This window comes from Rana temporaria, chromosome 8 (assembly GCF_905171775.1).
Source record: "Rana temporaria chromosome 8, aRanTem1.1, whole genome shotgun sequence".
In the NCBI taxonomy this organism is placed as follows: domain Eukaryota; kingdom Metazoa; phylum Chordata; class Amphibia; order Anura; family Ranidae; genus Rana; species Rana temporaria.
In genome coordinates, this window is record NC_053496.1 from 146,892,109 (window position 1) to 146,905,405 (window position 13,297).

The 13,297-nt window shown below is 44.3% G+C and overlaps 1 long non-coding RNA gene across 1 annotated transcript; it reads left to right on the forward strand.

The window, feature by feature from the left end:
- Positions 1–1,456: 1,456 nt before the first annotated feature.
- On the forward strand, positions 1,457–9,514 carry LOC120909155. Its single transcript, XR_005741229.1, has 2 exons — positions 1,457–1,834; positions 7,356–9,514. It is a non-coding gene; the product is annotated as an uncharacterized LOC120909155 (long non-coding RNA).
- Positions 9,515–13,297: the final 3,783 nt, after the last annotated feature.

The following is a 13,297-nucleotide window of genomic DNA, read 5'->3' on the forward strand; positions in this document are numbered from 1 at the left end:
CGGTGACGTACACCACGTACAACGGCACTCTAAAGGGGAAGTTCTATTCGCCTTTGGGCTGCTTTTAGCTGATTCCTTGTTAGTAAAAGACGATTCACGCTTTTTTGTCTGTTACAGCGTGATGAACGTGCTTACTCCATTATGAACGGTAGTTTTACCTGAACGAGCGCTCCCGTCTCATAACTTGCTTCTGGGCATGCGCGGGTTTAAAAACGTTGTTTTTGCCCACACACGATCATTTTTAAAAACACAAAAAACGACATTTAAAAAAAAACTACGTGAAAAAATAAAGCATGTTCGAAAAAAATTTTTTGTAGTTTTTTAGAAGCCGAAAAACAATGTGAAGCCAACACACGATCATTTTAAATGACGTTTTTAAAAACGTATTTTTTTATGCCGAAAAACGATCGTGTGTACGCGGCATTAGTTAGCGATTTGTTTCAATACAGCCTTTCCCTGCTCCACACAGCAACCTCTTCCTACACTGACAAAAAGCAGAATGTAAAATGGCCACCAGATCAGGTCTATTTATAAGGTAGGGGGTGTGTCCATGTGCCGAAATGTCTAAATGTGCTGTCCTGTACCACCTGATGGATGTGTCATGGGTCAAAGTTCTTCTCAATGTAAAATTGCGGATGGGCGCGAATATCGCCAGATGTCTGCCTGTTCGGCGAACCGCGAACGAGCAAAGTTTGCCGTGAACCGACCGCCGGGCGATCAGCCACGCCATCTCTACACCCCTCATATTTTTGTAAATATTATAGATTTTTATGTGACAACACTGAAGAAATGGCACTTTGCTACAATGTAAATAAGTGTACAGCTTGTATAACAGTGTACATTTGCGGTCCTCTCAAATAACTCAACACACAGCCATTCATGTCTAAACCCTGACAACAAAAGTGAGTTCACCCCTAAGTGTACAGCTTGCACCAGCGCCCCCTATCACTCAATTATTCAAGGGAAAATGGCTAATTGGGCCCCATTTGGACATCCAAATAGGGCCCAATTAGCCATTTTCCCTTGAATAATTGAGTGATAGGGGGCGCTGGTGCAAAAAGGATACCTTATTGAAGTGTCGAAAAGGTGTAAACCAAATTAAACATACATATATATGTGAATAAATATGTGCAAATCTAACCATCTAGCCATTTTCCCTTACTGGTGTCATGTGACTCGTTAGGCCCCTTTCACACGGACGTGTCCGTGTACGGACTCCGCTTTTCTCAGCAGGGATTTCTCCGTTGATCCCCGCTGAGCAGGCAGATGACAGATTTGTCTCTACACACTGTGCATGGATAACCCTGTCATAGCTCCGCTCTCCCCTATGGGGGATCGGATGAAAATAGACCGCCTGTCCGATGACATCTGTCCCCCCATAGACTTGCATGGAGCATCCGTTCAGGTCCGCCTAAAAAACTGACAGGCGGACCTGAATGGTCCACCCACGTGGAGGGATGTCAAGGGTTAATAACAGTAACACATTGATTGCATAAATATTGCTGTGTATGTAAGATTGTCATGTGTAAGTCTTGTGATGACTATATATAGTAATGGCCAGTTTCAAACGGATGATCACGAGTGTTTAAGATTAGGCAAGAAGTAACGACAGCTTTGCTAGCAGCAACGCCCGAAGGGGCGTCCGCCCAGTAACAGTGTATTAACCAATGATAATAAGACATGTATATGCATTTCCTTCTGTTGTGAATGCCCTATAAAAGGGAAAGCCCGCGTCATAAAGAGCAGAATGATTTTTAACCTATTACCGTGTCAGTCTCATTACTGCAAGGGCTAAATTCATTCTCCTGGTACCAAAGGGGACATCGTAACTAAGGTGTGCATACTTTATCTTACCTAACAGGTTTGGGGTGGGCTTTCAGTTTGGGGGCTCGTCCGGGATTTAGGGGGTCTCCCTGTAACTGTTCATACGGTCAACGGGGCTCGGACCAATTCCTGAATTCCCTTTGAATCCAGGCAGTCAGGGACTGTAAATTAATTGTGTTTTAGATACGGGTAAGAGTGGTTGGCGCCATATAATATAGGTTATCAGGGATAGCTAAGAATCAAGTGCCTCGGGGAGGCATAGGCACCTTGGTTATGATCACCCATTATTGCTGCTTATATTACTGCTGCTTAAAATATTGATGTTTAAAGTATTAAGTAATATATTGTTGTTTAAAGTATTAAGAATTTTAGAGTAATAAGAAATTATCTGTTTGTGCGGTACGAGTGCTTAGAAGGTGAGCTAAGCCAAGGACCGCTTTGAGACGTGTGTGACACTGAGTCGGTCGTCTGTGTAATATTGTATGATTTGTCCTTGATGTAAAGCTTGTTTAGTGTTTGGTATAACCAAGTGGAATTTTAAAAAAATCTGCCAAGTTAGTTTCAAGATAGACACAGTAAGATTGTGCTTTACACAATCTGTCACGATCGCGCTTGCCAGTGGTGAGTCACTAACCACAACGAGCGTCTCGTGACGGGGCTATATAAGGAACTAAAGGAATTTTTAATAAACACGCAAGACTGGCTGTGATACTTCACAGCCTGCATTACCTTTGACCACCACTAGAGGGAGACTTCACTCCAATCCAGCTAGCTGACCACACACAGGCAGATACAAATCTTACATACAATCTGCTGCACGCTAAGGGTTGGAAAAACAGTCCTAGCAATTACTACACACTTCTAGGGTTCCTCCAGCTATCCTGTAAGCTTGAATCCCAGTGTTAATCACTCTTTCCACTGTCCCCCCACACACACACACACACAGATCTCCATCTGGCAGATCTGTTAGCTTACAATCAGCATGCAATCTGGCAACATACAGTGAAATTGCATACCGATTGGCACATAACATAGATTGAGCACTTAGACACTAAAATACAATACCTCTCCAGAGATATGAGTAGTACACAGAAGTCACTTATTAATTTAATAGTTTAATAATCCGAAAGTGGACAGCACATACAAAGATACAAAGAAAAAAAAAAAAAACTTTCATTGTGAAGTCGACACTTCCTTAATTAGTATAGCGCAGGGCTCAAAATTTCAAGTCTTGAGCCACTAGCCAGGCCTCAAGAGTTACTCGCCACCAGTTGCCCCACCTAATTCATACACTGCCCTGCGCCTAATTGCACCCGTAAACACGCCCTCGTAGATTATCTCATGGAATGACAATGTTTTATGCAGAATCAAGTTACAAAATTAAATATTACCAACAACAACTTTAACAAAATGGGACAGGGCACTGGGGGCAGACCAGAGGGACAGGGCACTGGGGGCAGACCAGAGGGACAGGGCACTAGAACTGGGTCTCTTCCCCATTATCTTGCTGTCTCCTCTGCAACTCCCATCCATCCTCTCTCTCTCTCTCCCATTCATCTCATCATCAGGAGCCTGTGTGTGCGGCTCCACGCTTGCATGTCCCCACTTCCCCCTTTTATTCAGGCTGGCAGAGAGGAGAGGAGCTGCAGCACAGCGGGAGGGAGTACAATCCAGCGCTGAGATCCACACAACTGCACAGCCATTGACACCATAGCACAGCGCACACTGACAGCGCACAGCACACATTGAGACCAGTCTGTTCACAGTGCTCAGGCTAAACTTACATAGAGCACAAGGAGAAGAAAACTGCACAAACTAGAAGGCTGCCGCTCTTATGTCAGGGCAACTTTCAGTGAGCGCTGCACCGGAGTGGTAATTTTTGCAATCCTCCACCTCACTCATTACTTTCTGCTCTCCAGCTACATTGGTCGGGGCCCGGGGGAGGGGGGCATGCTCAGAGAGGTCATACTGTTAGGTCCCATGGCTTAATGAGAATTGTAAGGAGAGCACCTGTGTACTGCTCTGCCTGTGCGCGGCTCAACAGACTATTTTTCCGAGCATGCACCTTCCTCTTCGGCCGCCAATCTCATCGGGACTCTAAGTGTAGGCACAGATTGGAGGGAGATTGGTCATGCAGCCCTGTCATCACTCGCCCCCAGCTTAAATCCACTCGCCAAATGCTAGTAGGCGAGTGGAAATTTTGAGGGCTGGTATAGCGTATAGACAGAATACTGTCGTGGTTTGTAACCAATGATTTGCTTCCTGTGTCAGCGCAAGACTTTCATTTTGCAAAACACAGACTTTACTTATAAGAATTGTATTATCCAAGCCATAGTTAAGGTACCCAACACAATTCATACTGTCTGGGATCCAGCCACACCGGGATCTTGTTTCCAGTGTGTGTGGCACGAAGATTTTTGCATTTATACAACTGTCGGGAAAAAATTGGGTTCAGTTTATTATACTGACCAACTCCGGTGTTTAGACCAATGGGGACCAGACATAGTAAACCTACCTCCTACCCATGTCCCAACGTCCAAGAAACTGCAAAGAATACGTTGCCCGAGTAGGAGGCACGGATTATTTTCTTATTAATCCTTGGGTGGATAATATAGCGGGATGGACAGAGGGATTACACAGTTGTTCACCCTTCCCTAGGGACGGGACAAATGACCTGTTCCATATGGTAAAGGGACTGTGTCTAGAAGATCGGGTCGCATGGCCATATTATGGTCCGGACCCACAATGGGACCAGGATTATATGAGACATGGGGGGGGGAAATAATGGTTAGAAGTTGCCCCCTATTGGTATGACAGACCCAGACCCAATTCTAAATGTCCCAAACCCATAGATCACTCAAAAAGATATGAGTTAGAAAAATTATGTATCAAGAAGGGAACTTCTGGCATAATTCCCATTCCACCCCCCCCCCCCCAAATACCAAGCCCTAAAAAGAGAAACTAGATGGAATCAGACCTATGATACAGGACTTTTTAGAGAAGGGAATCTTAACCCCTATCTGCTCTGCATATAGTACCCCTATCAACCCTGTTTCCAAACCAGACGGTAGTGTCAGATTTGTTCAAGACCTAAGGGCTATAAATAGTTTAATCATCCCTCTTGCCCCGATAGTGCCAGATGTCACCTCTCTCCTTTCCTCCATCCCTGCACAGGCTACCTATGTTTCTGTAATTGATTTGAATAATGCCTTTTTCAGTATACCTGTACACGAGGACACTAGGCCTCTGTTTGCATTTACCTTCGAGGGTTAACAACTCACCTGGTGCCCCAGGGATATGCTGATTCACCTGTTGTGTACAGCATAGTCCTCCAAGCCACATTAAAACCCTGGCACCTCCCCCAAGGTTCTGCCCTGCTACAATACGTGGATATCCCCTCGTTTGTAGTCTATCAAGGGAGGCCTGCAGGGAAGATTGTTTATCGTTGTTAGGTTGGTTACATGAATGTGGGCACAAAGTTTCACCCAAAAAGTTACAATGGTGTAAAGAGGAAGTTGAATATCTTGGTTTTGTCCTCAGTCAAGGGAGTAGGAAAATCAGTCCTAAGCGTATCCGATCTGTCTTGGGCCTGGTCAACCCAACCACTCAGAAAAGAAATGCTATCTTTTCTGGGTATGATAAATTACTGCAGACAGTGGATACCGGACTGTTCTTACTATGACAACATTTTTGAGGCAGTGCACATTGTCAGACAAACCAAAAGATATAATATGGTCACAAGAAATGTTAAACGCTTTTGAAAAGTTGAAGTTAGCAATGATGTGTAGTCCTGCTTTGGGCCTCCCTGAAATATGTAAAGCCATTTCCGCTATATGCAAGGGACAACTGTAAAACCATGGCGGGGGTACTGACACAAGAACACGGAGGAAAGTTTAGACCCGTAGCTTTTTTTCGAAGGTAATGCCAATTTCTGTACAAGGTATGCCTGCTTGTTTGAGAGCCCTAGCGGCATGTGCAATGGTGGTGGAAATGTCAGTAGTTTTCACCCTGGGCCACCCCACCACACTTTACACTACCCACCATGTCATCCATCTTCTAAGAGGGATACACACCCAGCATATGTCAGCCCAACGTCTAAGTGGATACGAAGTAGTCCTCTTAGGAAACACATCCTTGTCAATCAAATACTGTTCCCCAAATGCAGGCCCTGCCCCTATCTTAAATGCATTATTGGGACTGAAAGGTGAGACAGATGACATTCCACAAGACCATGACTGTTTAACTTCTGTAACAACAGAGACTTCCCCTAGACTAGACATGGCAACCCTGCCCATACCAGATTCACATGTTGTGTTTGTGGATGGGTCATGGACAAGACCAAATGACACCACATACAACGCAGGATATGCCGTTGTAAGTTTACCTGACTGCATACATGAAGCAAAACCCATCCCCTATCAGTCGGCTCAGGCTGCCGAGCTGATAGCCTTGACCAGAGCATGCCAGTTGTTCGAGGGACAGCCTGTCACCATTTAGACGAGGGTTCATAGGAGCGGATGGGAAAAGAATTTCTCACTCCCAGTTGATCAATGATCTATTAGCTGCAGTCCACCTCCCTTCAGAGATAGCCATACTACATTGTAGGGCACACACGGGGGGGTGGAGATCCGATTTCTAGGGGCAATGCTTTGGCAGATAGAACAGCAAAAGAAGCCGCACTACAACAACCAGCTACTCTACAAATGGCCGTACTAACACCACCCTCGTTAGATGACACACAAATGATAGTGGAACTCCAGTACTTGGCAAGTGACACAGATCTAAATGATTGGTGTTATCCAGTGTTGCAAAAGAGTCCAAAGAGTGGACTAATTTGCAAAGAGGGGAAACCATGTATCCCACAGGCTAGTGCACCACTTTTTATAGCCCAGTACCATGGGGTAGGCCACAACAGTAAAGCTACAGCGCTACTGTTGCTTAAAAATGATTTTTACATTACAGACGTTGACAAGTTAGTAGCTGGGTTTGTACAGAGGTGCATCACATGCCTCCGGGCAAACCCTAATCGGGTAGTCCACCAACACCTCAAGTATCCAACAACCCCATTCACTCATCTCCAAATCGACTTCACACACATACCCCGTGACAAAGGTAGGCAGGAATATGCCCTGGTAATCGTGGACATGTTCTCACGATGGCCAGAGATATATCCCACAAAAGCTGAGGATGCAAAGACAGTAGCAAGAATTCTAACTCAACATATCATTCCCAGATGGGGATGCCCACTGGAAATTAATAGTGATAAAGGACCAGCCTTTACCTCAAAAGTCAACCAGGAAGTCTTGCCTATTATTCTTGCAGAAATACGCATGACTCCCCACAAATCATTGAAACTGTCACCCTTCGAAATACTAATGGGAAGACCCTTTCCCACCCCATGGGCAAAGAAACCCCTGGCCTTGCAGGAAGGAGATTTAGAACAAATTCAGGACCACTGTGTTAGGACATTGATAACTAAACTAGATGAGATAGAGCAAAAAGTTGTCTGTAAGTTTCCTTCTTTTCCACAGGAAAACACCCAACATGGATCCATGCCACCAGAGTGAAATTGGTCCCCAGAGCAAGACTGAGAGCAGAACCGGTCAATGCAGATGACCAAAACGAAGGGGAAAGCCCAATCCTCCAACAAGGGGTACTAACAGGAGCAAATGACTCCGACCTCCCACAAATTGGATCTGAGGTAATAACGAGGGCTGACAGCCCAGGCCTCCGACAAGATGACATCGCTTATTTCACCACAGACTTCTGGGAAAGCCTTGTGCCTCCTATTTTGGACTGTCCTAATCGTATTCCTGCCAGTTTGGCTGATAACTAACTGTATCTATCACCCTGAAGATTTGGGACATATAAAGAGCATTTGTGGAAATCCAACACTCCACAACAGGACAATACCAATAACACACATGATAGACACAAGAGAAATGAGAACTCAGAGGGTTTTACAGACAAAATGCTATTATTAAAGTTTAAATATGTCTATGCCCAGAAATCTGGATATGAAAAATGTAGGATATGTAGTAAGCTCCATCCTAGCACTACTAGGATTCCCCTAATGGCAGTACCTCGAAACTTCACCCCTTTCCTTAATAACATACCTCCCCTCGTCCTTACCAATATCACAAGAATGTTTTCAAATGATACCCCTACTTTTCAAATCATGAGTAGAAGTTATTTCCCAGACTGGTGTTTTAGGTTAGGGGTCTCCACAAAAGGGGCTGAAGTTTGCCAACAAGCTAAAATTAACTTTTCAATGACTTCAATTGAAAGCCCTTTCTTTCACACCTAAACATCACTCTAATGAACTTTCTTAGCTCCAGTTCCACCTCCCCAGTGGGCCAGTTATTGGCGAGTTTAACCTTTTCCAGTCTTTGACAAAATGATGTCAATATTCAACAAGCGACCCTTAGCTTTAGGGAACAATATTTACATCTGTTGTGGGAAAACATGCCATCCATGGATTCCCATAGATCCTCAGGGATGGTGTTACCTTGCATCACTGATCCCTATAATGGGTGTGTTAGGGAATGATAAGGGAAGACATCTATTAGAGGCCAGCATGCACCCCAGATATCCCCTTTAGTATCGTGGGAAACGGGATTTGTTCCAGGAGAAAGATATGGCTTGGGCATGGTTCCCCTCATGGAGTGGGTGGGGGATAGACTTAATGAAAAGGTTGAATAAATATGCTGGAATTATTGATGAAATAATGGAGAAGAACTCTGATGATATTACTAAATTAAATATAGAAACTAGAGCAATTAGGGAGCAATTGTTATTGTGAAAAATACAATTAGTACTACAATGACAATTAGAATTGAGGAAGATCACCCCAGGGAAGAGATAGAGTGTTATCAGATTGTCAGATTAGCAGATTCGTATGATGCCAAGACGGGTGATATGAATGAGTAAAAGATATGTATCCACATACACCTTAAGAAGATCTTTGCTCCACATAGATGTGAAGTAGTACTGTGGACCCTTTGGTGTCATACTAGGTAGAGAAGATATGGTAGTGACCCCGCAATAGGGTACTGATAATGTTGAGATATATATATATATCTATAAAGAAGTAAGCAAATTACAAATGTACTATTAAGCTAGGAATATTGCCAAAACCTGGGATCTTTTTGCAAACTTAAGTTTTGAGCAGGAATGCTGACATGGTTAAAAAGTGCTGCCCTAGCCATCTTTATGATTATTCTTATATGCTTGTTATAGGCTCATAATGTGCATAGTTGTTAAAATGTCCCAAATACCCGACCCAGCAGCTGCGAATAGAATTTATCTGAATATGTATCATGATAAAAGAAGGATGGAGAAGGAGAACCACATAATTTAGAATTATTTGGATTCTAAGAGGGGATTGGAGGGATGTCAATGGTTAATAACAGTAACACATTGATTGCATAAATATTGCTGTGTATTGTCATGTGTAAGTCTTGTGATGACTATATATAGTAATGGCCAGTTTCAAACGGATGATCACGAGTGTTTAAGATTAGGCAAGAAGTAACGACAGCTTTGCTAGCAGCAACGCCCGAAGGGGCGTCCGCCCAGTAACAGTGTATTAACCAATGATAATAAGACATGTATATGCATTTCCTTCTGTTGTGAATGCCCTATAAAAGGGAAAGCCCACGTCAAAAAGAGCAGAATGATTTTTAACCTATTACCGTGTCAGTCTCGTTACTGCAAGGGCTAAATTCATTCTCCCGGTACCGAAGGGAACATCGTAACTAAGGTGTGCATACTTTATCTTACCTAACAGGTTTGGGGTGGGCTTTCACCACGTGAAAGGGTCCTTAGTGTTACAAGGACTCAGGTGTGTTCAATTTGGTGTTATCCCTTTCCAATACTGGTCACTGGAAGTTCAACATGGCACCTCATGGCAAATAACTCTGAGGATCTGAAAAAAAAATATTTTTTCTCTACATAAAGATGGCCTAGGCCAGGGGTAGGCAACCTGGGGCCCTCCAGCTGTTTGCAGAACTACAAGTCCCATCATGCCTCTGGGAGTAATTGTAATTGCCAGCCTTGTGATGACTCATGGGAAATTTGGTTCCACAACAGCTGGAGGGCCCCCAGGTTGCCTACCCCTGGCCTAGGCAATAAAAAGATTGCCAAGACCCTGAAACTGAGCTGCAGCACGGTGGCCAAGACCATATAACGGTTTAACAGGACAATTTCCACTCAGAACAGGCCTTGCCATGGTCGACCAAAGAGGTTGAGTGCACAAGCTCAGCGTCATATCCAAAAGTTGTCTTTGGGCCATAGACGTATGAGTGCTGCCAGCATTGTTTAGAGGTTGAAGGGGAGGGGGGTCAGCCTGTCAGTGCTCAGACGCTGCACACTGCATCAAATTGGTCTGCATGACTGTTGCCCCAGAAAGTAAGCCTCTTCTAAAGATGATGCACAAGAATGCCCGCAAATAGTTTGATGAAGACAAGCAGACTAAAGACATGGATTTATTGGAACCATGTCCTGTGGTCTGATGAGACCAAGATAAACTTATTTGGTTCAGATGGTGTCAAGCGTGTGTGGCGCACCTAGGTGAGGAGTACAAAGGCAAGTGTGTTATGACTACAGCCAAGCATGGTGATGGGAGTGTAATGGTCTGGGGCTGCAGGTGATAGACTGGCCAAGCATGTCTCCAGACCTAAACCCTATCGAGGATCCTCAAACGGAAGGTGGAGGAGCGCAAGGTCTCTAACATCCACCAGCTCTGTGATGTTGTCATGAAGGAGTGGAAGAGTACTCTAGTGTCAACCTGTGAAGTTCTGGTGAACTCCATGCCCAAGAGGGTTAAGGCAGTGCTGGAAAACAATGGTGGCCACACAAAATATTGGTACTTTGGGCCCCAATTTGGACATTTTCACTTAAGGGTGCACTCACTTTTGTTACCAATGGTTTAGACATTAATGGCGTGTGTTGAGTTATTTTGAGTGGACAGCAAATGTACACTGTTATACAAGTTATACACTCACTACTTTACACTGGGGCTGATTTACTAAAAGCAATGCGCTGCGCCGGTTCATGGCTTAATTGGCATGCCAGATGAATCCTTAATTAGGCGCATGAACCAGCGCAGCACAGGGCGCAATGCAATTAATATGTAAAGCCGCCGCTGAACTCCCTTTAGAAGTCTATGGTAGAAATCAAAAGTGTTAATTGTAAAGGTTAATATGCTAGTTTTTGTCCTAAAAAGTGTTTGGGGACCTGAGTGCTGCCCCAGGGGATATGTATCAATGCTTTTTTAATTTTTTAAAACAGCCGTTTTTTCAGGAGCAGTGAATTTAATAATGCTTAAAGTGCAACAATAAAAGTGAAATGTTCCTTTAAATTTCGTACCACGGGGGGGGGGGGGGGGGGGTGAAGTAAGCATGTGAAATAGCGAGTATTTCCTGTACTTAGAACTGTCTCTGCTCAAAATGACATTCTGAAGGAAAAAAAGTAATTTAAAAAATCACTCGTGGCTATAATGAATTGTCGGCTCCCGGCAATTCAGAGCAAATTCATTCATAAAAAAATAAAGCGTGGGGTCCCCCCAAATTCCATTACCATGCCCTTCAGGTCTGGTATGGATTTTAAGGGGAACTCCACCCCAAATTTAAAAAAAAAATGGCGTGGAGTTCCCCCAAAAATCCACACCAGACCCCTTATCTGAGCACGTAACCTGGCCGGCCGTAGAAAAGAGTGGGGGACAAGAGAGCGCCCCCCCTCTCCCTCATCCCCACAACCCTGGCCAGTGGTTGTGGGGGTCTACGGGCGGGGGGCTTATCGGAATCTGGAAGACCCCTTTAACAAAGGGGACCCCAGATCCTGGCCCCTCCCCCTGTGTGAAATGGTAATGGGGTACATTGTACCTTTACCATTTCATCAAAAAAAGTGTCAAAAATGTAAAAAAAACACAATAGCCGTTTTTTGACAATTCCTTGATTAATGTCTTCTGTCCCACATCTTGCACGGCTTCTTCCCTGGACGATCCGCTTCCAAAAGTGTCAAAATGTAAAAAAACGACAATAACAATTATTAATGTCTTCTTTCCGCGCTTCTTCTTCCATCTTCTTCTTTTCTGCTTTCATTCGGGTTTCTTCCCCCCATCTTCTTCTTCTTTCTCTGCTTCTTCCTTTGGTCTTCTCGTCCACATCTTGCACCGGCTTCTTCCTCCATCTTCTTCCTTCGGTCTTCTCGTCCACATCTTGCACGGCTTCTTCTTCCCCAGACGATCCGCTTGCAATTGAAGTTCCCGCTGTGTGACTCTCCTGTGACCCCGCCCCCCTCTGACGCACATGTACAAGACAGGGACTTTCTTATGACTTTCCCTGTGGCGTCAGAGGGGGGCAGGGTCACAGGAGCGTCACACAGCGGGAACTTCAATTGGAAGCGGATCGTCCAGGGAAGAAGCCGTGCAAGATGTGGGACAGAAGACATTAATCAAGGAATTGTCAAAAACCGGCTATTGTCTTTTTTTACATTTTTGACACTTTTTTTGGTGAAATGGTAGAGGTACAATGTACCCCATTACCATTTCACACAGGGGGGGGCGGGATCTGGGGGTCCCCTTTGTTAAAGGGGTCTTCCAGATTTCAATGAGCTGTGGGGATGAGGCCCTTGTCCCCATCAACATGGGGACAAGGTGCTTTGGGGGAACCCAAAGCACCCTCCCCATGTTGAGGGCATGTGGCCTGGTATGGTTCAGTAGAGGGGGGGCGCTCTCTCGCCCCCCCTCTTTTCTGTGGCTGGCCAGGTCGGATAAGGGGTCTGGTGTGGAATTTTGGGGGAACTCCACGTCTTTTTTTATTTGACGGCGGGGTTCCCTTTAATATCCATACCAGACCTGAAGGGCCTGGTAATTGAATTTGGGGGGACCCCCACGTTTCTTTTTTTTTTATGAGCAATGACTGTATTCTTTATAGCCATGAGTACTTTACCTTCATAAATGACATCTTGTACAGGGACAGTTCTAAGCACGGGAAACATGCGCTACTTCACAGGCATGCTATACCCCCCCCCTCTATGAACTGTAAAGGAATATTTCACTTTTATTGTTTCACTTTAACCACTTCCATACCACGACTATTCTGGCACTTATCTCCTTCATGTAAAAATTATATTTATTTTGTTCCTGGAAAATTACTCAGGACCCCCAAACATTATATATATTTTTTTAGCAGACACCCTAGGGAATAAAGTGGCAGTCATTAAAATTTTTTATTTGCAACGGTATTTGCGCAATAATTTTTCAAACGCCTAAAAAAACGGTTTCATGAATTAAAAAATAACAAAGCAGTAAAGTTAGCCCAATTTTTAGGGATAATGTGAAAGATGATGTTACACGGAGTAAATAGATACCCAACTTGTCACGCTTTAATATTGCACACACTCATGGAATGGTGCCAAACTTCGGGACTTAAAAATCTCCATAGGCGACGCTTGAATTTTTTTACAGGTT